The following is a 23,288-nucleotide window of genomic DNA, read 5'->3' on the forward strand; positions in this document are numbered from 1 at the left end:
GAAGTGTGTAAACCTGGTGATTCACAGACCTGTACCCCTGGGGATAAAAATATATGTTTATAAAAAATTCTCACCAAAATATTAGCCAATAATATCCAACAGTACATTAAAAGGGTTAGTCACCACAACCAAGTGGGATTTATTCCTGGGCTGTAAGGTCAGTTCAAAATAAGCAAATCAAAGTGATACAATACATTAATAAAAGAACAAGAACCATATGGTACTCTCAATAGATGCTGAAAAAGCATTTGACAAAGTACAGCATCCTTTCTTGATCAAAACTCTTCACAGTGTGGGGATATCATAATATCAATATCATAAAAGCCATCTATGAAAAGCCCACAGCAAATATCGTTCTCAATGGGAACAACTGAAAGCTTTTCCCTTAGGGTCAGGAACATGGCAGGAATGTCCACTCCCACCACTGCTGTTCAACATAATACTATAGAAGTTCTAGCCTCAGCAATCAGACAACAAAAAGAAATAAAAGGCATCCAAATTGGCAAAGAAGTAGTCAAACTCTCACTCTTTGCAGATGATATAATACTTCATGTGGAAAACTCAAAAGCCTCCACTCCAAAACTGCTAGAACTCATATAGGAATTCAGTGAAGAGGAAGGATATAAAATCAATGCACAGAAATCAGTTGCATTTTTATACACCAACAACAAGATGGAAGAAAGAGAAATTAAGGAGTTGATCCTGTTCATAATTGCCCCTATAATCATAAGATACCTAGGAATAAATTTGACCAAGGAGGCAAAGAATCTATACTCAGAAAACTATTAAGTACTCATAAAAGAAATGGAGGAAGACACAAAGAAATGGAAAAATGTTCCATGTTCATGGATTGGAAGAAAAAATGTGAAAATGTCCATGCTACGTAGAGCAATCTACACATTTTAATGCAATCCCTATCAAAATACCATCAATTTTTTGCAAAGAAATGGAACGAATAATCCTAAAATTTATATGGAACCAGAAAAGACTGCAAATAGCCAGAGGAATGTTGAAAAAGAAAGCCAAAGTTGGTGGCATCACAATTCCAGACTTCAAGCTCTAATACAGAGCTGTAATCATCAAGACAGTAGGGTACTGGCACAAAAACAGACACATACATCAATGGAACAGAATAGAGAACCCAGAAGTGGACCTTCAACTCTATGGTCAATTAATGTTTGACAAAACAGGAAAGAATGTCCAATGGAAAAATGACAGTCTCCTCAACAAATGATGTTGGGAAAATTGGACAGCCACATGCAGAAGAATGAAACTGGATCATTTCCCTATACCACACACAAAAAATTAGATTCAAAATGGATGAAGGACCTCAATGTGAGACAGGAATCCATTAAAATCCTTGAGGAGAATACAGGCAGCAATCTCTTTGACCTCAGCTTCCTAGAAACATCGCCCAAGGCAAAAAAACAAGGGCAAAAATGAACTTTTGGGACTTTGTCAAGATCAAAAGCTTTTGTCCAACAAAGGAAATAGTCAACAAAAACAAAAGACAACCAACAGAATGGGAGAAGATACTTGCAAATGACCTATCAGATAAAGGGCTAGTATCCAAAAATCTATAAAGAACTTATCAAACTCAACACCCAAAGAGCAAAAAACCCAATCAAGAAGTGGGCAGAGGACATGAACAGACATTTCTGCAAAGAAGACATCCAGCAGGAAATGACAGGTGTTGGTGAGGATGTGGAGAAAGGGGAACCCTCCTACACTGTTGGTGGGAATGTAAGATGGTGCAGATGCTCTGGAAAATAGTATGGAGGTTCCTCAAAAAGTTGAAAATAGAGCTACCTTACAAACCAGCAATTGCAATTCTGGTGCAAATGTTGTGACCCAAGGGGCACATGCACCCAAATGTTTATAGAAGCAATGTCCACAATAACCAAACTATGGAAATAACTCAGATGTCCATCAACAGATGGATGGATAAATAAGATTGGTATATAAACACAATGGAATACTATGCAGCCATCAAAACCCTGAAATTTTGCCATTTTCAATGACGTGGATGGATCTAGAGGGTATTATGCTAAGTGAAATAAGTCAATCAGAGAAAGACAATTATATGATTTCACTGATAGGAGGAATTTGAGAAACAAGACAGAGGATTATACGGAAAGGGAGGGAAAAATGAAACAAGATGAAACCAGAGAGGGACACAAAGCATAAAAGACTCTTAATGTCAGGAAACAAACTGAGGGTTGCTGGAGGGGAGGAGGGTGGGAGAGATGGGGTGATTGGATGATGGTCATTGGGGAGGGTATGTGCTTTGCTGAGTTTGGTGAATTGTGTTAAGACTGATGAATCATACGCCTGTACTCCTGAAACAAATAATATATGTCAATAAAAAAACAAACAAAACAAAACATGGAATCATATTGAAACAAATAAATTCAGCACATTTGGGGGAAAAAAACCACCATAAAACCCCAACATCAGGGGAAAACAAATATTAAGCTCTTGGTACTGCCTGAGAGCCCATATATTTCTTATATACAACTTTCTCTTTTAAGAAAAATTCATTCTCATGATTCTTGTTTTTATTTTTTTTACCTACTTACATTTCAACTAGATGTTTAACACAATATATTCCATAGTAACTTTTTAACTTGAAATTTTTTATATATAAACTTTTTTCTTCATATATATATATATATATATATATATATATATATATATATGCTTCAAGGTAGTCCTTTTTCCTTATTCAGTTACATACACACTCATACCAGTTTTAATTTCCCTGTATCTCTGGAAAGTTGAGTATTCCAACATAGATAACAAAATACACCCAGGAAGAACTGAAATACCCTTCCTCACCCACATTGAGGGATTATAACCACCTTTCCATCACCCCCCTTTTTACTTTGTCTTTTTATTTTTTTTCCTCTTTTGCTGTCTTTCTGTGTGCTTGTTTTTGTTTTTGTACTCTATAAATGTTATTCTTGGGGTTCATTTTGGCTGGGTTTTTCTTTTTCTTTTGTCGGTCTTTTTGTTTTTGTTTTTTTCTTTTTTTTTGTACTTTATAAATCTTTCTGTTGGGGCTCATTTTGGCTTTTTGGTTTTTTTTTCCTCTTTCTTTCTTTTTTCTTTCTTTTTGGTGGTGACTTCCAATTGTTCTGAAACTTTTCAGGGTGTCCTTTACCTGGATCATAGTTGATATTTTCAACAATACATCCCCTCAACCACCTCTCACCAGAATGACTAGGAAGAGGAATGCCCAATAGAGGAAAAATTCAGAGGCTGTGACCTCTGCCACAGAACTATTGGATATGGACATAAGCAAGATGTCAGAAATAGAATTCAGGGCAACAGTTATCCAGACAGTGGCTAGGTTGGAGAGGACCATTAGTGGGAAAATAGAATCTCTAAGGACAGAAGTGAGAGCTGATCTGTCAGAACTTCAAAATGCTATCAATGAGATTTAATCCAAATACTCTAATAGCTAGGGTAAATGAGGCAGAAGATCGAATTAGTGATCTAAAAGACAAACTGATAGAAAAGAATGATCAGAAGGAGGATCAAAAAGGAAAAAAAAGAGGATCAGAAGGAACAAACAGCTTAGAAGCTGAATTAGTTCATTAATTAATTGTTAATTAGTCAATTAGTTAATCTAATTAACTAATTCTAATTCTTAGAACAGAATTAGAGAAATAAATGATACCATGAAATATTCCAATGTTAGAACAACCGGGATCCCTGAGGGGGTGGAGAGAGAGAAAGGACTAGAAGATACAAATGCTAGCTGAGAATTTCCCTAGTCTGGGGAATGGAACAAATGTTCATGTCCTAGAGGCAGAGAGGATACCCCATCAAACTCAATGAGAGTAGAAAGAGGGCTAATTGATTGTGATTGTGAAATTCATGAATCATAAATTCAGAAAAATGTTTTAAGGGCAGCTAGGGAGAAGAGATTCCTTACATACAAAGGGAGGAACATCAGAATAATATCAGACTGTCCAAAGAAACCTGGCAAGCCAGAAAGGGATGGCAAGACACATTCAGGACACTAGATGAGAAGAACATGTAGCTAAGAATACTTTATAGGGCAAGCTTGACATTCAGAATAGATGGAGAGATAAAGAGCTTCCAAGACTATCAAAGACTAAAAGAGTACATGACCACCAAGCCAGCACTACAAGAAATATTATGGGGGTTCTATAAAAGAAGAAAGACCCAAGAGTAATAGAGAACAGAAATTTAAGGAGGCAATCTATAGAAACAAGGTCCTCACAGCAACATGATGACAATAAAAACATACCTTTCAAAAATCACTCTCAATGTGAATAGCCTAAGTGCTCCCATAAAGCAGCACAGGGTTGAAGACTGGATAAAATGACAGGACCCATCTATATGTTGTCTACAAGAGATACATTTTGAACCTAAGGATATATCCAGACTGAAAGTGAAGGGTTGGAGAACCATCTTTCATGCCACTGGGCCTCAAAAGAAAGCTGGGGGTAGCGATTCTCATATCAGACAAATTAGATTTTAGTTTAAAGACTATAGTTAGAGATGCAGAAGAACACTACATCATTCTTAAAGAGTCTATCCAACAAGAAGATCTAACAGTTGCAAATATTTATGCCCCCAACATGGGAGAAGCCAACTATATAAGCTAACTGTTAATCAGAATAAAGAGACATTTTGATAAGAATACGTTAATTCTAGGGGATCTTAACATGCCCTTCTCAGCAGCAGACTGATCTAAGCAGATAATCAACAAAGAAACAAGAGCTTTGAATGACACACTCGGCCAGATGGACCTCATAGATATATACAGAACATTCCACCCTAAAACAACAATACTCATTCTTCTTGAGTGCACATGGAACTTTCTCCAGAATAGACCACATACAGGGTCACAAATCAGGTCTTAACCAATACCAAAAGACTGAGATTATTCCCTGCATATCCTCAGACCACAACGTTTTGAAACTTGAACTCAATCACAAGAAAAAGTTTGGAAGAAATTCAAACACTTGGAAGGTAAATACCACCCTGCTCAAGAATATTTGGATCAACCAGGAAATCAAAGAATAACTTGAAAAATTCATGGAAACCAATGAGAATGAAGACACATTGGTCCAAAACCTATGGAATATAGCAAAGGCAGTCCTAAGGGGGAAATACATAGCCATCCAAGCCTCACTCAAAAAAAAAAAAAAAAATCCTGAATACATAAACTCTCTTTACACCCTAAAGAACTGGAGAATCAACAAATTAAGCCTAACCCATACACGAGAAGGAAAATAATTAAGATAAGAGCAGAGATCAATGAGTTAGAAACTAGAGATACAGTAGAAGGCATCAATGAAAGTAGAAGCTGGTTCTTTGAGAGAATTAATAAGATCAATAAACCACTGGCCAGACTAATCCAAAAGAAAAAAGACCCAAGTTAATAAAATTATGAATGAAAGGGGAAGGTTCATGACTAATACCAAAGAAACAGAAACAATCATCAGAAATTATTATCAACATGTACATGCCAATAAGTTAAGCAATCTAGAAGAAATGGATGCATTCCTGGAAACCTATAAAATTCCAAGACTGAAACAGGAAGAAATCAATAATCTGAATAGACCAAGAACTAGTAATGAGATTGAAGCAGTGATCAAAAACCTCCCAAAAAACAAGTGTTCAGGACCTGATGGATTCCCTGGGGGAATTCTACCAAGCATTCAAAGAAGAAATAATACCTATTCTTCTGAAGCAGTTTCAAAAAATAGAAACAGAAGTAAAACTGCCAGACTCTTTCTATGAAGCCAGCATTACCTTGATCCCCAAACCAGGCAAAGACTCCATCAAAAAAGGAGAATTTCACACCAATATCCCTGATGAATATGGATACCAAGATTCTCAACAAGATTCTAGCTAATAGGATCCAACAGCATATTGAAAAAATTATCCACGAGGACCAGGTGGGATTTATCCCTGGGATGCAAAAGTGGCTCAACATTTGCAAATCAATCAATGTGATAGAATAAATTAATAAAAGAAGAGAGAAGAAACACATGGTCCTCTCAATTGATGCAGAAAAAGAATCTGACAAAATACAACATTCTTTCCTGATAAAAACTCTTCAGAGTATAGGGATAGAGGGAACATTCCTCAACTTCATAAAATCCATCTGTGAAAAACCCACAGCGAATATCATTCTCAATGGGGAAAAGCTGGTCTTCCCACTGAGATCAGGAACACGACAAGGATGCCCACTCTCACCACTGTTGTTCAACATAGTATTAGATCTCCTAGCAACAGCAATCATACAACAAAAAGAAATTAAAGGTATTCAAATTGGCAAAGAAGAAGTCAAATTCTCTCTCTTTGCAGATGACATGATACTTTATGTGGAAAAACCAAGACTCCACCCCCAAATTACTAGAACTCATACAGCAACTCAGTAATGTGGCAGGATACACAATCAACGCACAGAAATCAGCTGATTCTAAGAATGAAACTGTAGAAAGGGAAATTAGAGATTCAATTCCATTCAAAATAGCACCAAAACCCATAAGACACTTTGGAATAAATCTAACCAAAGAGGTAAAGGATCTATATGAGGAACTCTAGAACACTTAGGAAAGAAATGGATGAAGACACAAAAATATGGAAAAACTCATGGGTCCATGCTCACGGACCTAAGAATAAACATTGTTAAAAAGCAATCTATACTTTCAATGTCATCTCAATCAGAATACCATTGGCATTTTTCCAAAGTGCTAGAACAAATTATCCTAAAATTTGTAGGGTACAGAGAAGACCCTGAATAGCCAAGGAAATGGGGAAGAAGAAAAACAAATCTGGGGGCATCACATTGCCTGATTCCAAGCTTTATTACAAAGCTTTGATCACCAAGATAGCATGGTATTGGCACAAAAACAGACACATAGACCAGTGGAATAGAACAGAGAGCCCAGGTATGGACCCTCAACTCTATGGTCAAATAATCTTCAACAAAGCAGGAAAAAAAATATCCAGTGGAAAAAGGCAGTCTTTTCAATAAATGGTGTTGGGAAATTTGGCAGGTATATACAGAAGAATGAAACTCAGCTATTCTCTTACACCATACACAAACTCAAAATGGATGAACGACCTCAATGTGAGACAGGAATCCATCAAAATCCTAGAGGAGAACATAGGCAGTAACCTCTTCGACACTGGCCACAGCAACTTCTTTCAAGACACGTCTCCAAAGGCAAGGGAAACAAAAGTGAAAATGAACTTTTGGGACTCCATCAAGATAAAAAATCTGCACAGCAAAGGAAAGAGTCAACAAACCAAAGAGGCAACCCATAGAATGGGAGAAGATATTGCAACTGACACTACAGACAAAGAACTGATATCCAAGATCTATAAAGAACTCCTCAAACTCAGCAGCCAAAAAACAAATTATCAAGTCAAAAAATGGGCAGAAGACATGAACAGACACTTCTCCAATGAAGACATACAAATGGCTAGTAGACACATGAAAAAATGTTCATCATCACTAGCTATCAGGGAGATTCAAATCAAAACCACATTGAATACCACCTTACACCAGTTAGAATGGCCAAAATTAACAAGACAGTAAACAACATGTTTTGGAGAGAATGTGGAGAAAGGGGAACCCTCTTACAATGTTGGTGGGAATGTAAGTTGGTGCAGCCACTTTGGAAAACTAGTGTGGATATTCCTTAAGAAATTAAAAATAGAGCTTCCCTATGACCCTGCAACTGCACTACTGGGTATTTACCCTGAAGGTACAGATGTAGTGATAAGAAGGGCTATATGTTCCACAATAGCCAAACTATGGAAAGAACCTAGATGTCCAGCAACAGATGAATGGATAAAGAAGATGTGGTATATATACACAATGGAATACTATGCAGCCATCAAAAGAAATGAAATCTTGCCATTTGCAACAACATGGATGGAACTAGAGGGTATTATGCTTAGCAAAATAAGTCAATCAGAGAAAGACAACTATCATATGATCTCCCTGATATGAGGAAGTGGTGATGCAACAAGGGGGGGAGCTTGGGGGGTAGGAAAAGAATAAATGAAACAAGATGGGATCAGGAGGGAGACAAACTATAAGAGACTCTTAATGTCACAAAACAAAATGAGGGGGGTTGGGGGGGAGGGGAGTAGGGAGAGGTGGTGGGGTTATGGACAGTGGAGAGGGTATGTGCTATGATGAGTGCTGTGAACTGTGTAAACCTGGCAATTCACAGACCTGTACCCCTGGGGCTAATAATACATTATATGTTTATTAAAAAATTAAAAAATAAAAAGTCACTTTGGCTTAAAAAAAAAAAAGAAAAGAAAAAAAAAGAAGGGCTATATGTATCCCAATGTTCATAGCAGCAATGTCCACAAGAGCCAATCTGTGGAAAGAGCCGAGATGCCCTTCAACAGATGAATGGATAAAGAAGATGTGGTCCATATATACTATGGAGTATTATGCCTCCATCAGAAAGGATGAATACCCAACTTTTGTATCGACATGGATGGGACTGGAGATTGTGCTGAGTGAAATAAGTCAAGCAGAAAGCCAATTATCATATGGTTTCACTTACTTATGGAACATAAGGAATAACATGGAGGACATTAGGAGAAGGAAAGGAAAAGTGAAGGGAGGAGAAATCGGAGGGGAAGACAAACCATGGGAGACTGTGGACTCCGAGAAACAAACTGAGTGTTTTAGAGGGGAGGGGGGTATGTGGAGGGGTGAGCCCAGTGGTGGGTATTAAGGAGGGCACAGATTGCAGGGAGCACTGGGTGTTATACACAAACAATGAATCATGGAACACTACATCAAAAGCTAATGATGCACTGCATGGTGACTAACATAACATAATAAAAAAAAGTTAATTATAATTGCCTTACATGTTCATTAAGATACAACTATTAACAACAGTAATAAAAATTGCTAAACTTTACCAAGTGCTTCTTACTGGCTGGGCTTCATGCTGAGCTATTTATATACATTATTTCAATTAATCTTCACATGACCTTATGCAGTAGGTGCCCTTCCAGAGAGGGAGTCCTGAGCTACCGATGTGAGGCTCTTTGCCCAGGGGTTACTTACTCTCCTGCAGTTGGAAAGTAGTGGAGCTGGAATCTGAATCCAGCTCTGACTCCAGCGCTTATCTTAATAGCAGTGTTACTGCTTCAACTTATCCCTAACTTAATGGCAATATGATTTTGTAAAAGATACAGCTAAACAGGTGACAGAGCTGGCTTTCTTTCTCCATCGGGAAAGACAGGGCCATGTGGTGAGAAGAAAACACCAAACCAGGAGACAGGCAAACTGTGCTCACTCTCTGTCTCTGACATAAACTCTGAGTCTTGGGTGAGTCCTCCTCTCCGTCTGGGTCTCAGTTTCCCTCCCTGAGAGTGAGGAGTTGTAGAGGAGCTACTCAGGGGATAGCTGGAGTAGATACACTATGAGCTTCATGCCTATTTTTTTCCTGCAAATCTGAAGTAGGGAGGTTTGACCACTGTCAGGAAGAGTGACATGTGGCAGGAACCCATCTGAAGAGGGAGTATTTTCAAGTCAGCTTAGAGCGGAGACACAGCAGACCAGCTGAGCTCGTAGGGCGGAGGCAGGCCCTCTCTGGGTAGGACAGCAGCACAGAGGAGCCCCTAAGAAGGGACCCGCTCAGGTGTGCGACTGGGCTTGGGGCAGTTTCCTGATTTTACTGCTAGCAGCATTCGGCTGACCTTCCTTCTTTCCTGCCTGAAGCTACCCGTCACCGGGGAGGCCCCTGCTTCTCTGTCTCCTTCTGCACGTCTGAACTCTTCAACCCAAAGCCCTGGCGGGTGCTCAGGGTTACCTGGTGCTTCTGCGCTGGAGAACCGCTGTCCTGGCGGAAGAGGCCCCACTCCAAACCGGCGCAGAGCTGCCCAGACTTTTCCACCCTGCTGGGGACTCAGCTGGGAAATGGCCTTGGAGCTGCCAGGGAAGGCATTTCATGGCCAGGGTTCCCTTAAAGACACAGGGCCGATGGGTGGCTGGTGAGTAATTGTTCCCCTCAGTGCTCAGGCATGAGGAAGCCTGCAAATGGCGACCTGTGTCCGGGACAGCTCGGTATGACACTGTGACAAGACACAGACTGGCACTAACAGAGCTGGGTACCTGCCACCTGCCTAGGATGAGGAGATTCTAACGTAGATGTTCTGCCCAACCCCCGAGCAAGTGGGGTGTTGCGTGAAGGACACTGTGTGAGCAAAACATTCCTGGCGCTGCAGACCTGGTTTCTCTGTTCCATAGGTCAGGACCTGCCATTTTTTCAAACACCTGGATCTAACCTCTTTCAGGCCTGAACAAACACAAGGGACCTGGGAGGAGCAGGTGAACTTGCTCAGCCTGTCTCCAAACCAAATGACCAAAAGCAACATTCCTATTTTCAGGGGAGGCCAGTCTGGTCCCTCAACACAACCCCCCGCCCCCCCCACAGATTCTCACAGCAGAGTGCTCAGTGAGAACATCAGTTGTCATCGGTGGAAAGCTATTTCTTTGATTTATCTTTTCCTCCCGGGAACTAGAGCTGACAGAATCATGAAAGCTCTTGGACTTTTTTTTTTTTTTTTTTTTTTTTTTTTTTTATGTATTCCATTAAGCCCTAGTTCCTCGAGATATTCCCAGAAAGTTTCTGTGGCTTAATGTATTTGAGAAACTCTGAATATTACATGTAACATATGCAATATATTTTGAAGGCTCTGAAAAGTCCTGCATTAGGAAACCTGTTAAACCTAGCGTTCTTTATACTTCTTTGACTTTACCTTCTGTGTCACCCTCCCCACCTATGGCAGAGCACACTTTGATGGACACAACTCTCCACAGAAAGAATTTTGTACCATAGGGGTCTGGGTGAATTCAGAGCAAGGCCATCTCTCCTTGGGCTTACTGCAACTGCCTCTTCTGGCCAGAATCCTACAATAATAATCTTATCTCCTCCAGGTTTATTCCCCTTCCCCCAATCCATCTTTCTAAACACAAATCTGTGCAGCCCACTTATTTTCTGAAAATCCATACAGGGCTCCCACTGCCTTTAGGATTATGTCCAAAAACCTTGGCTGGTACTCACTTTGGCCCCAACCTTAATGCCCAACCCCTGCCCATCCCATGTCTTCCCCTACCCCGGACACATCCTGCTGTCTCCCAAATATCATGGGTCCTTGCATAGCTCCGTGTTTTTATTCAAGGGTCTAGAAGGCCCCCTTTCACCCAGGCCAACTCCTACTCAAACTGAAAGGTCCAGCTTAAATGTCACCTCTTATAGGAAGGCTTCCCTGTGCCATTGCTTTCCCTACCCTCAGGGTAGTACTGATTCTTTTCTTCCCTGGACTGCCGTGACACTCTGGGTATATCTTTATCATAGCATATATCACCTTGTATTACAATTCAATTATTTTTTCTAGAGAGAGAGAACACATGTATACAAATGGGGGGGTGGGTAGGGAAAGGCACAGGAAGAGGCAGAGAGAGAATCTTAAGTGGGCTCTGTACTTGGCATGATCTCCCACGACCCGAGATCATGATCTGAGCTGAGATCAAGAGTCAGACTCTTAACCAATGGACCCTCTCAGGTGCCCCTCCGTTTCAGTTATTAAAGAAACGTATTCAGCAGAATATCCCCTTTGTCCCAGGATCTATCCTAGGCATGACCTAAAAATCCAGTCCAGCAAACATGTCTAAGTGTCCACTGTGAACAAGGGACCACCTTACTTGCAAGATCACAAAGGCAAATACAAGAACCTCAGTCTGATGGGAACCCAAGAAAATAAAGAAGCTATCGTAACCTACTGTAGCCAGGGTAATAATAAAGGTATGTGCTAGGTATGTGGGAGGTCCTGAAGGGAGCAGGCAGCTCTGTGGGGGGCGGGGGGTGGCGAGGGGCAGTGAGGGTTTCACAGGTGTGGCCTGCAGGAAGAGCAGGGGTTCACGGGAAGGCTGTGTGGGTGGGGGAGGAAGAAAGGCATCTCAGGCAGGAGGAATAACATGTGCGTGTAGGATAAGAATAGGGGGCCTTCCAGCAGCTGCAGGAAAATACACAGAGCTAAAGCTTGGGTGGAGGGTGGGGAGAAAGGGGGAGCAGCCGGGGGAGACTGCCTGGGTACAGGCCTGTGTAAAGAGCCTAGACAGTCTGGAGGGCAGTGGGCCCCACTGAGGGGCTGGAGGCAAGAAAGTGCATGTGTTTTAGGGAGTTCGTTGTCACAGTACAGTGGAAGACGGGGTGGACAGCTGGGAGGACAAACCAGAGGCAAGAAGACAGGTCCACTCCTGCGAGAGACCATGAAGTCTTCCTGGAGCCAGGCAGCGCGGTCAGCGCGGGACAGAAGGCGCAGGCTACACGGTGTGAAGGAGAACTGGCAGAGTGTCAGGGAGTGGAAAGAACTTTGGGATCAATGGGTCTGGCTCCATTGCACAATAAATGTGTGACCTTAGGCAAGTTATTTAATCGAAATTTCAGTCTTCACTGATGAGAGATCGAGCTAACGATACATCTTTTGCAGTCCTGTTAGAATCGAGTAAGATAATGTGTATAAAGTGTAGCATGCCATAGGCGCGGTGTGCAGGGAGGGGATGGTTTTTAACGGCAGGGATGCGTTAACAGGCCAGGTGCAGAAGATGAAGGAGAACGGGGAGCCCAGGCTGGGGGACAGGGATGTCCACTGCTCACTGAGGTTGGGGATAGAGAAAGACTAGCAAACTTACTTGGTGAGACAAGCTTGGTACATGTGGATTGAGTCTGAGGCGCTGGGATGTCTAAGTGGACGTGTTCCCAAAGCAGTAGGCGCTCCATGAGGCTCCGTGGACAGGAGCATGAAGTTCAGGGCCTTGTGACCAGTCAGAGTCATGGGACTGGATGAGGGTCTCAGGCAGAGCACGTGCAGTGCGCAGGAAGCAGGGTCAAGGACAGAGTCCTGGGATGCATGTATGTCCAAGGAGCAGAGGGAAAGAGAGTCCAGCAAAAGAAAGCCCACAGGGAAGCCAGTGGGGTAGATGGTGGGCCAGCAGAGCAGCTGTCACAGGAGCCACATGGCGGGCTATGGTCAGGAATGTCAGATGCTGCTGGGACGTCAAGTGAAAAGGACATCTGAAAGTATCTATGGAGGCTGGTGTTTAGATGATCACCGCGATCACCTTTTCCAAACTACATTCAGTAGAGTGGTGTGGTGGGGGAAACCATGCTGTAGGGGGTTAAAGGGTAAATGGAAGGGGAAGAAAAGTCAGTGATTATCAGTTTCAAGAAGCTTGGCTATGAAGCAGGGGTGAGTGCCATTGGGGGTTAAGGGACTGAAGGATGGATTCATTTTTGAGACGGGGTGTGCCTATAAGGTAAAGGAGCTAGTGGAGAAGAGAGGTGAGAGAAGCAGGGTTGGGGGAGATCCCAGGGAAATGGGGGAGGTGGGAACCAGTTAGAGCGTGATGAAGACATGGTCCCTCCCTCTGGGACCCCGCCATCGTGGAGGGGTGGATATGAAGCCCTTACACCACAGCTCCACCCCAATGTGCACAAGGGAGTGACTCATTCTGCTAGGGGGTGGGTTGGGAAAGGAACCACAAGCATAGTGGGAAACTATTCTGTAGGCGAGGAAATTGGAAACCATGGAGTGGAGAAAGTGGGAATACTGAGCCTGAAAAAGAGAAAGCCAAGTAGAATGAGGCATCATGATTATCTTCAAAGACATGAAGAACTGCTCTGTTCTGTGGACAAGGAGTAAAGTAGACTTATTTTATGTGGCCTTGGGGGAAAAAGCAGAGCCAACAGGTGGGAATTGGAAGGACCAACATTTCAATGCTCTCTACGGCACAGAGTTCAAATACAGAACCACTCAGCTAGGTCAGGGGACAGAGGCTACCAGTCGCTGGAAGTGATGCTGTGGTCACTGGAAGTTGGCGACTGGAAAGTGTGGTCCTTTTCACTTGGCACGGAAGTTGTAGAAGGGATTCCAGCCAGGAGGTGAGGGTGGACCTCGAGGCCCTTCCCTTCCTAGGTCCAGCCCTGGGAGATCCCCCTGATGTGCTGGGCTCTGGCAGCCAGACTGGCTGGCTCCTGTGGCTGGCGTTCTGGCCCGATGGGGAAAACTCCCATTGAGTAACAAGACAGTTACAGGAAGCAGCGACTTCTAAGCAAAAGGACCAGAATAATGTGGCTGTTCCTCAGTCACTGCTCTGACGGCCACCCCTGGCCAGACAGAAAACACTTCAGGAACAGTTTGGATTTCCTCCTGAACTTCCCAGTTTGTCTGAGCTCCTGGGCATACATGCAAATGGGAACAGAAATCCCAGTGCTAGGAAGAGGATGGCGGCCAGTCTGCTGACCCCTTGGCCTCTCAAAGGTCAGAGGTCAGCACTGGGTTTCTCCTCCAGGACACAGCATCGTCACTCCTCAACCCTCTGCTTGTAAAGCCTGTGCATGTTTCCTAGCCACCAACCTGCTGGCTGGCTCGAGGGTGTCAGCATTTACACCGGCTCTGATCTGCCCAGACGCTGTACATCTGAGTTGTCATAAAGCCACGGAGATCACACGAACCTTCTCTGACCAGCGTGGCCCGTTGTGATCGCTCTCTTCAGGTGGACGACTACCACATCCGTCACATCTCCAACCTCCTTAGCGTCTCAACTGCCCCTCCCCCACAGACCTGGCTAAATTTTACCTTGACTGGCTGGACTGGGGGCAGGACAATAAGGTTGGAAATCCTGGTCCCGTGTGTTGGGCTTTCAGGACAGCAGAGAGCCACCGCGCCGGGGGTGGGGGAGCGGGGAGAAAAGGAACCATTTGGCTAGGTCAGGGGACAGATTAGATCAAAACAGCATGGGGCAGTGTCCTTGAGAGAAGGGAGTGGTCTTATTTGCCCCTGTGGGACACAAAAGCTGAAGAAGGAGCTCTCAGTGACTTCCTTTTCTGGCCTCCAGCTCTGGGCAAACAAGCATGCCCAGTGCCCTCTACCTGCCCGGCTCAGTCGGTGCTGGGAAAGAATGGAAGCATGAATGACCGAAGGCAGAGGACAGTCCCTCCGCCGAGCACCCCGCCGCGCACATCCGTAAGACAACAGCTCCCCTTGGAGCCACACGCTGTTCCTCCAGAGGCCACAGCAGCAGAGTAGCCTTGGATCACCTCCGTTCAGGCTGCTGCCTTTACCGGCGCTGCTCAGGTTAACGCAGGTGGGACTTCCCAGCCAGGCAGGGAGAGCCGGGGGGCGGGGTGGGGTGTTGTAAACTGCCTCAGGTTTCGGACTCACATGGGTTTGGGGCAAGTCCAAACTCTTGTAATTTCTAGCTGGGTGATTTTGGACAAGTTACTTAACCTTTTGAGCCGGAGTTTCTTTATCTCTAAGGGCACTGTAATAATTAAAGCCCCCAGCACAGAGTGGGTGCTCTGTAAAAGTGAGTGGCCAGCTCCTTTTCTGGGAAGGAGGCCATGACTTTTAAATCTCACCCAGTGTCCCAAGCCCTTGGACCACTGCATTCCCCCGGCCACCCTGATCAATGCTGCCGGCAGGGCCCTTGGCCAGGCGCATGCTAGAGCTACACAAACTCAAGGGAGAGATTTCTTCTTTTTCCCTAGTCGATTATAAACTCCTTGAGACAAAGTCTATTTCTGACTTCTCACTGTGTTGAATAAATATCTGTCCTCTGAATGAACGTAAATATAGTTAAACACATGAATGAAGAAATAAACAAAAGCTAATTAGAACAACTTTCTGATAATTTTTTGTGTCCAGAATACAATGTCAGGAAGCAGGACTTCTCCAAGACAGGTCTACTCTGTATTGGCCACCCTCAGGGGCACAGAGAAAACACATGATAAATACAGGCTGAAAGAAAGCTTGGAAGCAATTTCAGGAATTATGCGATCCAGAGCAAGCAACTGGGTAGGTTCCCCTTGACTTCCCACTGCCTTTATCATTATCTGACTATGGGGAAATAATTTTCTTCCTGGGTCTCAGTTCCCCCGCCTGTAAAGAGACAGAGTTGGGTCAAGTGAACCGGCTGTTTCTTGCTCTGGTAGTCTAAGATTGTGAGATGACAGTCCTAGGGAGGCCTTGGTGGGAAAATTAGGTAAGACATAGCTCGAACAGCAGGAGGTGTTCCTAAAATTCAGTATATACATGAAAATACTGAGTAGTGATGGTCTCTGCTAAGAGGGCTCAGAATGGGAACACTTCCTTGAAACCTTCTCATCAAGGCTGGGAGTGAACCTCATGCTCTTTACAAGCTCTTAAAATTAAAATCTTGAAACTTTCTTTGTAGTCTGGATGCCACAAGCTTAGGGGTTTTTGTTTACCATTTAAAAACCACCAGGAGAAGCCTAGAGCCAGAAATCCTCAGCTCTTCCTGTTGGGGATGACTGCATAGAGGTTGGCTTGCAGTTTCTGAAAGGACTTGGAGGGGCCGCCCAGCTCTGGTGAGTGATGGGGTAACAGGACCACCTGCTGTTTGGTGATTAAAGAGGGAAGAACCAAGAAGGGCCAGCTCATCAACGCAGGTGCTGGAGAATTTTCCTATCACAAAAAAGAAGTGATAATTACATGATGTGACAGAGGTGTTCGCTAACCCTGCAGTGATCATCATATTGCGATATATTTATCAATTCCGGTCACACACCATAAATTTACACAGGATTCTATGTCAATTATATCTCAATAAAAATAAAAAGCAAACAACAAAGATGATGTTTCCCTACTGCCGACAGCTGCGGAGTTTTGAAAATGGGAGTTGACAGCTGATTCCTCCAGAGCTCCCCTTGTGGTGAAGATGGGCGGGGCACTAACCCTGCCCTCGAACAAGCTGGGAAGAGTATGCTAAGTAGGATAGTTTCCAAAAGACCTTCCCTCCATTTATCTTCCTTGCTTATTGTATCAAGAAGCTGTCTGGAGTATGTTGGACTGTCTTTCACGTAAAAGAACAGAAACAGAAAGTATCCAAAGGAGAGGGTGGGTTCTGGAGTTTGACTACCTCCTTTCATAGCTTGGTCAATCATTAACCAGAGGTGTGACCTTGGTCAAGCTCCCCAACCTTTCCATGCCTCAGTTTCCTCATCTGTAAATTGTGCATTCATTCAACAAGTGTTTATTGAAAATCCATAGCACACTCAGCATTGTTATGGGTGCTTGAGATGTAACAGTGAACGGAACAGTCAAAGATCCCTCCCTGCAACTTCTATTTTAGTGGCACAGGATAAAAATTATCTACTTAATAGGATTAGCATATTAAATGACATAATGCATGCGAACTGCTTTGTTGTCTACAGGAGCCTAGGTTAGCCCAGCACTGAATTCACCAGAGGGAGATGGGGTGGGATTGTTTTGTTTTGTTTGTTTTTTTAAGACAAAGAACTATTTCTGGGAAGGAATTGATGCTTAACTCATTATAAAAAAATTCATTATTTTTTCTAGTCACAAAAGAGATGCTAGTGCACAATCAAATGATATAGAAATGAATGGCTTGGGAAGCAAAAATTCTAGGCAACTTCATCCTTTAACTACAGGCACTGTTACCAGCTCGGTGTAGATGCATCCAGATACTTTCTTCTTTATAGACCTTATTTTGATGAAATCTTTTGTTTTTCAGAGTTTTCCAGTTATCCAACTTTATCAAAAAACAACCTACTAGGGGCGCCTGGGTGGCTCAGTGGGTTAAAGCCTCTGCCTTCGGCTCAGGTCGTGATCCCAGGGTCCTGGGATCGAGCCCCGCATCGGCTCTCTGCTTGGCGGAGAGCCTGCTTCCCTTCCTCTCTCTCTGCCTGCCTCTCTGCCTACTTGTGATCTCTCTCTGTGTGTCAAATAAATAAATAAAATCTTTAAAAAACAAAAAACAACCTACTAACCTAATAAAATACTTGTGGCAGAATAAGAAGAAACTGTGTGTGTTTGCGTGTGTGTGTGTGTGTGTGTGTGTGTGTATGAACGAACAAGACACAGAGAAAGAGAGACAAAGAGAAAGTGAGAGGAATGGACTACGCCATGGGATGGTTTGGAATTCCTATATCCCCTCTGGCTTGGAATGAGGAGGCTTGGACCTGGGGCCTCCAGTCTTATCCACTCTTTCTTTCCCTTGAGAAATGCTGTGTCATCAGTAGCAGCTTAGAAAAATCTTCCCTGAGTGGTGCCTGGGTGGCTCACTGGGTTAAGTGTCTGACTCTTGATTTCGGCTCAGGTCATGATCTCAGGGTCGTGGGGTTGAGTCCATGTCAGGCTCCCTGCTTGGTGCAGTCTGCTTGAGGATGCTTTCTCTCTGGCCCCCCACCACACTCTCTCTCAAATAAATAAATAAATCTTCAAAGAAAGAAAGAAAGAAAGAGAATGAATCTTTCCTGATAAAACACCTTCATGTCCCATTTCATTTCTGGATAATCAGGCAGAAGAATGGAATGAAACGCCCCCAGGCAGTACTTTTCTTTCTTTCTTTTTTAAAAAAGATTTTATTTATTTATTTGACAGACAGAGATCACAAGTCGGCAGAGAGGCAGGTGGGGTGGCAGGAAGCAGACTTCCTGCTGAGCAGAAAGCCCAGATGTGGGGCGCGATCCCAGTACCCTGGGATCGTTACCTGAGCCGAAGGCAGAGGCTTAGCTCACTGAGCCACCCAGGTGCCCCCTCCAGGAACTACTTTTGAGGACATGGATTTTCTGATGGTGTCCTACCCTAATGCTCTGCTGGATTTCTACGAGTCTGTTTTCCATTTCCATTTTCAGAAGGCTTTTTTGTTGTTGTTGTTCTTTTCCAAATTTGCTTGCTGGGGTTTTTTTTTTTTTCCCCCACAATGTTGTGCACTTTCTTTATGACTTCGTTCTTGTGAAAAGTATCTCTTTAATATATTAAGCAGAGCTATTCTCTACTCTTTCTGAGAATCCTTTTCCTAGGTTTCTAATTCTTCTACTAGTTGTGTATCTGATTTTCCCACAGTGCAGACTGTTTTCATGTGGATTATAGTGAATCATGAATTCATTTTCACTGGGGAGTTGTTTTTCCCCTTGAGGAATTCCACACAGCATGGCCTGTGGGAGTGTCCTTACAGAGAAGTGTGACTCTGCCTTCTGCCAGGAAGGTTCCCCAACCGAATCACTGGCAGGAGACAATAATTTACACTCATTTCTGAACCATGTGTATCTTATAAATGTAGACCCTAAATCTACCCGTGGTGAAGGCTTCGTGTTTTGGTTTCTTCCAAGAGACATTCTTTCTCCTCACAAGCTCTTTGTCGTTTGCTGGGCTTGCCCAGTAGAGCCTGTCTCTTCTCTGAGGGCGGAGTAGCCCCGGAAGGTTCCTAGTTTCCTGTAGGACTCTCAGTGCCAACATCCTGCCTTGTGCGACCCTGCTGCCTCGGTGTGGACCCATCTCCAAGCCTGAATGATTGGAAGGAAACAGTCGTGAAAATGGAAGGACAAGGTTGCCTGGGTGGCTCAGTAGTTAAGCATCTGCCTTCGGCTCAGATCATGATCCCAGGGTCCTGGGACGGAGCCCCTCATCGGGCTCCCTGCTGAGCAGGAAGCCTGCTTTCCCTCTCCCACTCCCCCTGCTTCTGTGGCCTCTCTGTGTCTCTCTCTGTCAAATAAATAAATAAAATCTTTAAAAAAAGAAAAGAAAATGGAAGGACATTCAAGACTGGGGAGATAAGCGTGTAGGCTCTGCGTGCGGCTCTCACAAAATGACATGTGGGGCACATGACAGGGCTGAGGGAGCAAGGGAGCCAGTGGTAGCAGGTGAAGCCAGCTAAGGCTTCCTTCTGGCTCTAAGAGCAAAGCGCAGGGGAGCTGGATGGGTAGCCTCTTAACAAATCAGTATCAGTGGGTGGATCTTGGAACAATCTAGTACATTTTTTTTTTATCTTTGGGCGAGTCTCCCTTTCTCATTTTTGTGTTAAGAAATGTTGGGGCACCTGGGTGGCTTAAAGCCTCTGCCTTCAGCTCAGGTCATGATCTCAGGGTCCTGAGATCGAGTCCTGCATCGGGCTCTCTGCTCAGTGAGAAGCCTGCTTCCTCCTCTCTCTCTGCCTGCCTCTCTGCCTACTTGTGATCTCTGTCTGTCAAATGAATAAATAAAATCCTTAAAAAAAAAAAAAAAGAAAATAGAGATAGGGAAAGTTTTTTTTTTTTTTAAAGAAATGTTGTCACACGAAAAGATGTTGGGTTTGCAAGGGGACAGTGATGCCCCATAGATTATGCCTCCTGGGATTTTGTCTTGTGTTCTCCCCCCTCTTGGAATCTGGCAGGATCTGTGATCTTGTAGGATCTTTCATATTAGAATGTGGTGGACATTTTATTGTGCCAGTCTTACTCTGGTGTGAACTTCAAATGTAGGGTGGTGTGTGCACACGTGTGTGTGTGTGTGTGTGTGAGAGAGAGAGAGAGAGAGAGACAGAGACAGAGAAGGACAGAGAGAGATTGAGAGAGACTGAGAGAAAGAGAGAGAGAGAACCAGACATATAAAGATGCAGAGACTGAAAAAGAACATTTTCCTGGTGCTAAAAAGAAAATGATTTTTTTTTTAAAGTCAGGTTTGTTATTATTTTTTAAACTATCATTTACCTTCTCCTATATCACTCCTCCCAGCACCTTAAGAACCTCTATTTTAGGGTTGGGAGCAAGAGGGAAAGGGGGTGGCTTCCCTCCCGAGCCCATGGAAAGGCAGGAGCTGCTGCTGACCTCACCCTCTGGCCAGGCAGCAGACGGGGCTAAGGCCACAGGTACAAATGGAAAACAGACCTTTCCCATCAGTTCTACTGTAAGTAACCCAAAGGAAAAAACACATGGTAGTGGAAAGGGCCAGGGAAAGTGTGTGACTCAGGCACCAGGTTCCAGGTCTGCAGGGCAGAAAGAGAGAAAGAGAGAGCGTAGGGAGGTGGGAATGACTGTGTACACCCTGGGAGCCTGGGGGACCGAAGGCTTGGTCTCAGCTCTGAGCCCGCAGTGATTCCTTCTGTCTGGGTGTGCCCTCCCCAGCAGTCAGACTCCAGGATAGTAGTGGAGCCACAGTGACTCTTTCTCTGGGCCAAAACCCTTAAGTTCTGCCCCTGTTAGTGGACAGGGGCAAGGGGGTGGAGCTTCTCAGTAGCAGGATGTTTGGAAAAAGACAAGAAAGTTGAAGGCAGGAGTCAACATCTCCAGAAGGGCTTTCTTAAAATACATTGTGTTTGGTTTCAAGGCTGCTGACTCATACCCCACCCCCCTCGCTTCCAGGCAGTCCATCCTGGGGCTACAATATTCCCCAGAGCGCCTGGGGAGACCAGCTCATTTCCCACCTACAGTATCCACAGAAACATCTGCTTTAGCTTATTAGACAGTCAAAACAAGCAGCTGTCAACCCATCATCATTTCCACTTGAGGACAACATTCCTCTCGGCTGATGTGCGCCCCTCCCCAGACCTCCCCACTGCCTGCATGCCTGTGAGACTGGCAGCCGATTCTGATGATAAATGGGAGCCCTTCTCACAAACTCATTTACCTAACCTCCTCACACGAAGAGCGAGACTTCTCTCTGGGGAATCGTGGAATGACTTCTGACTCACTGGAGCCGCAGCGCGCCCGGGACACATGAAGCAGAAACCGGGCCCTCCGAGCCCATTGCATCTCCCTTCTCTTCCTCTGTAGGGAACTCAGCAGGGTGGAAAGCAGTCTGCCCATGTGGCCAGCACCCACGATCCCCTCTGCGGTCCCCGTTCCTTAAACTCCCGGGGCCCCAGTGTCCTCCTCCATGAAACGGGACAGTAATACCTACCCTTGCCAGCCCCACAGGGATCTTGTGTGGTCCGAATAGAATCCCGGGGAAGAAAGGCATCTCAAATAGAGTCTCTGAGGCTGATCTTCCCTCCTGTAACAGTACTACCCACAACCTATACTTGAACACTTTCTGTGACAGGGAACTCATTCCCATTGAGAGTCAGGTGTGCTGTGAGATAGCTCTGATTTGTTTTCAGCTGAAAACTGCCTCCTTTGCCATTCTACCAACTGGTTCTTCTCCATGTGAGTACATGGAAATGAGAGGAGCCCCTTTCTGGAAGAACAACAGCTTTAAGATATCTGGCTATGGACAGAGCAGTCCCTACGTCCTCTCCCCACCAGGCTAAGCTTTTCTCTCCCCTTGCCGTCATGGTGACTGCTCTCCAATGGCACGCAAGGTCTTTACGACCCTCACTGTAGCCGGTCGGGAACTGAATGTGATGTTGAGGATGGTCTGCAAGGGGGAGCATGAACTGTGACATTCACCTCTCTTGTTCTAGGTGCTATGCCTCTATTAATGCAGCTGACCCTCAGGTTGCTGCTTTGGTGGTTACTTCTCAGTAGCGGCGCCTCCCCTATGATCTCAGCCGTGAACACCCCACTTCCTGATGGCCATCTCCTCTCTGTCTAGCTTATTTTACCTTTTACCCAACCCAATCATTCCTAAGCCTCATTAGGACTTACCATCCCTTGATCGTGCATGCCATGGTCCCCTCTCCCACCCACAATGTCCTCACGTCCCTTATTACTCAGCATACACCCCAGGACACATCATCATCATCAGCCCCTTGAATATACTCACAATTCTTTTCTCTTTTTCTCTCTGGTCTATCAAAATCCAACCCTGATTAAATCCTACTCTCTGCCTCTTCCTGTCCTGCATCCAGACACTTGAAACTGGCTAGAGAAAAACACAGAAATCAGTTAAATTTATGACTAGCGATCTGCGGGGGGACCCAGGGGCCATCCAGCAATCATCCCCTAGCACCCTAGTTTGGATACTGTGGGTCATGCCTTCTCCAGGCTTAAACCTCCCCCACCTCCGCCCCTATCCTCCCTCTCAGTGGATGACCTTGCCCTCAATCAGTGGGCATCCCACACATCCGCACCCCATCTCCCCACCGGCCTGTACCTGTGCCCAGCGCTCTGCTCCCTGTCTACTCAACCCAACACGTCTATGCTCCCGTCTAAGGCTAAGCCCTCCAGGTGTGCACCAGATCCTCATCCTCTCACTTACGCAGGACCTTTGGCCCCCCTACCCCACACTCCCTTCCTAATGACTTGTTTCTATAAGATCCTTTCCATCCCATGTAACAGTACTATTTTCTTTCATCTTAGGAAACAATAACAAAAAACCATGACAACGATAAAATGCTTGCTTCTTATCCCCAGATAAGGAGACTTACAAACTCAGTCACCTGCTCCATGACGTCACAGACCTAGGTGTGGTGGGGTCAAGAGTCAAATCCAATTTTCCTGTCCCCAAAGCTGCAGACGCCAGAGCGGCGCCCTTCCCAGCCTAGGCTTCCGTTTGTGCGGCGGAGCACAGGCAAG

The 23,288-nt window shown here is 44.5% G+C and overlaps 1 protein-coding gene across 3 annotated transcripts in view; it reads right to left on the reverse strand.

Annotated features, from left to right (window-relative positions):
• The window catches only part of ME3 (malic enzyme 3), a 219,772-nt gene that overhangs the window by 41,886 nt on the left and 154,598 nt on the right, over positions 1–23,288 (reverse strand). The window lies entirely within an intron of this gene.

This window comes from Mustela nigripes, chromosome 1 (assembly GCF_022355385.1).
Source record: "Mustela nigripes isolate SB6536 chromosome 1, MUSNIG.SB6536, whole genome shotgun sequence".
NCBI lineage: Eukaryota > Metazoa > Chordata > Mammalia > Carnivora > Mustelidae > Mustela > Mustela nigripes.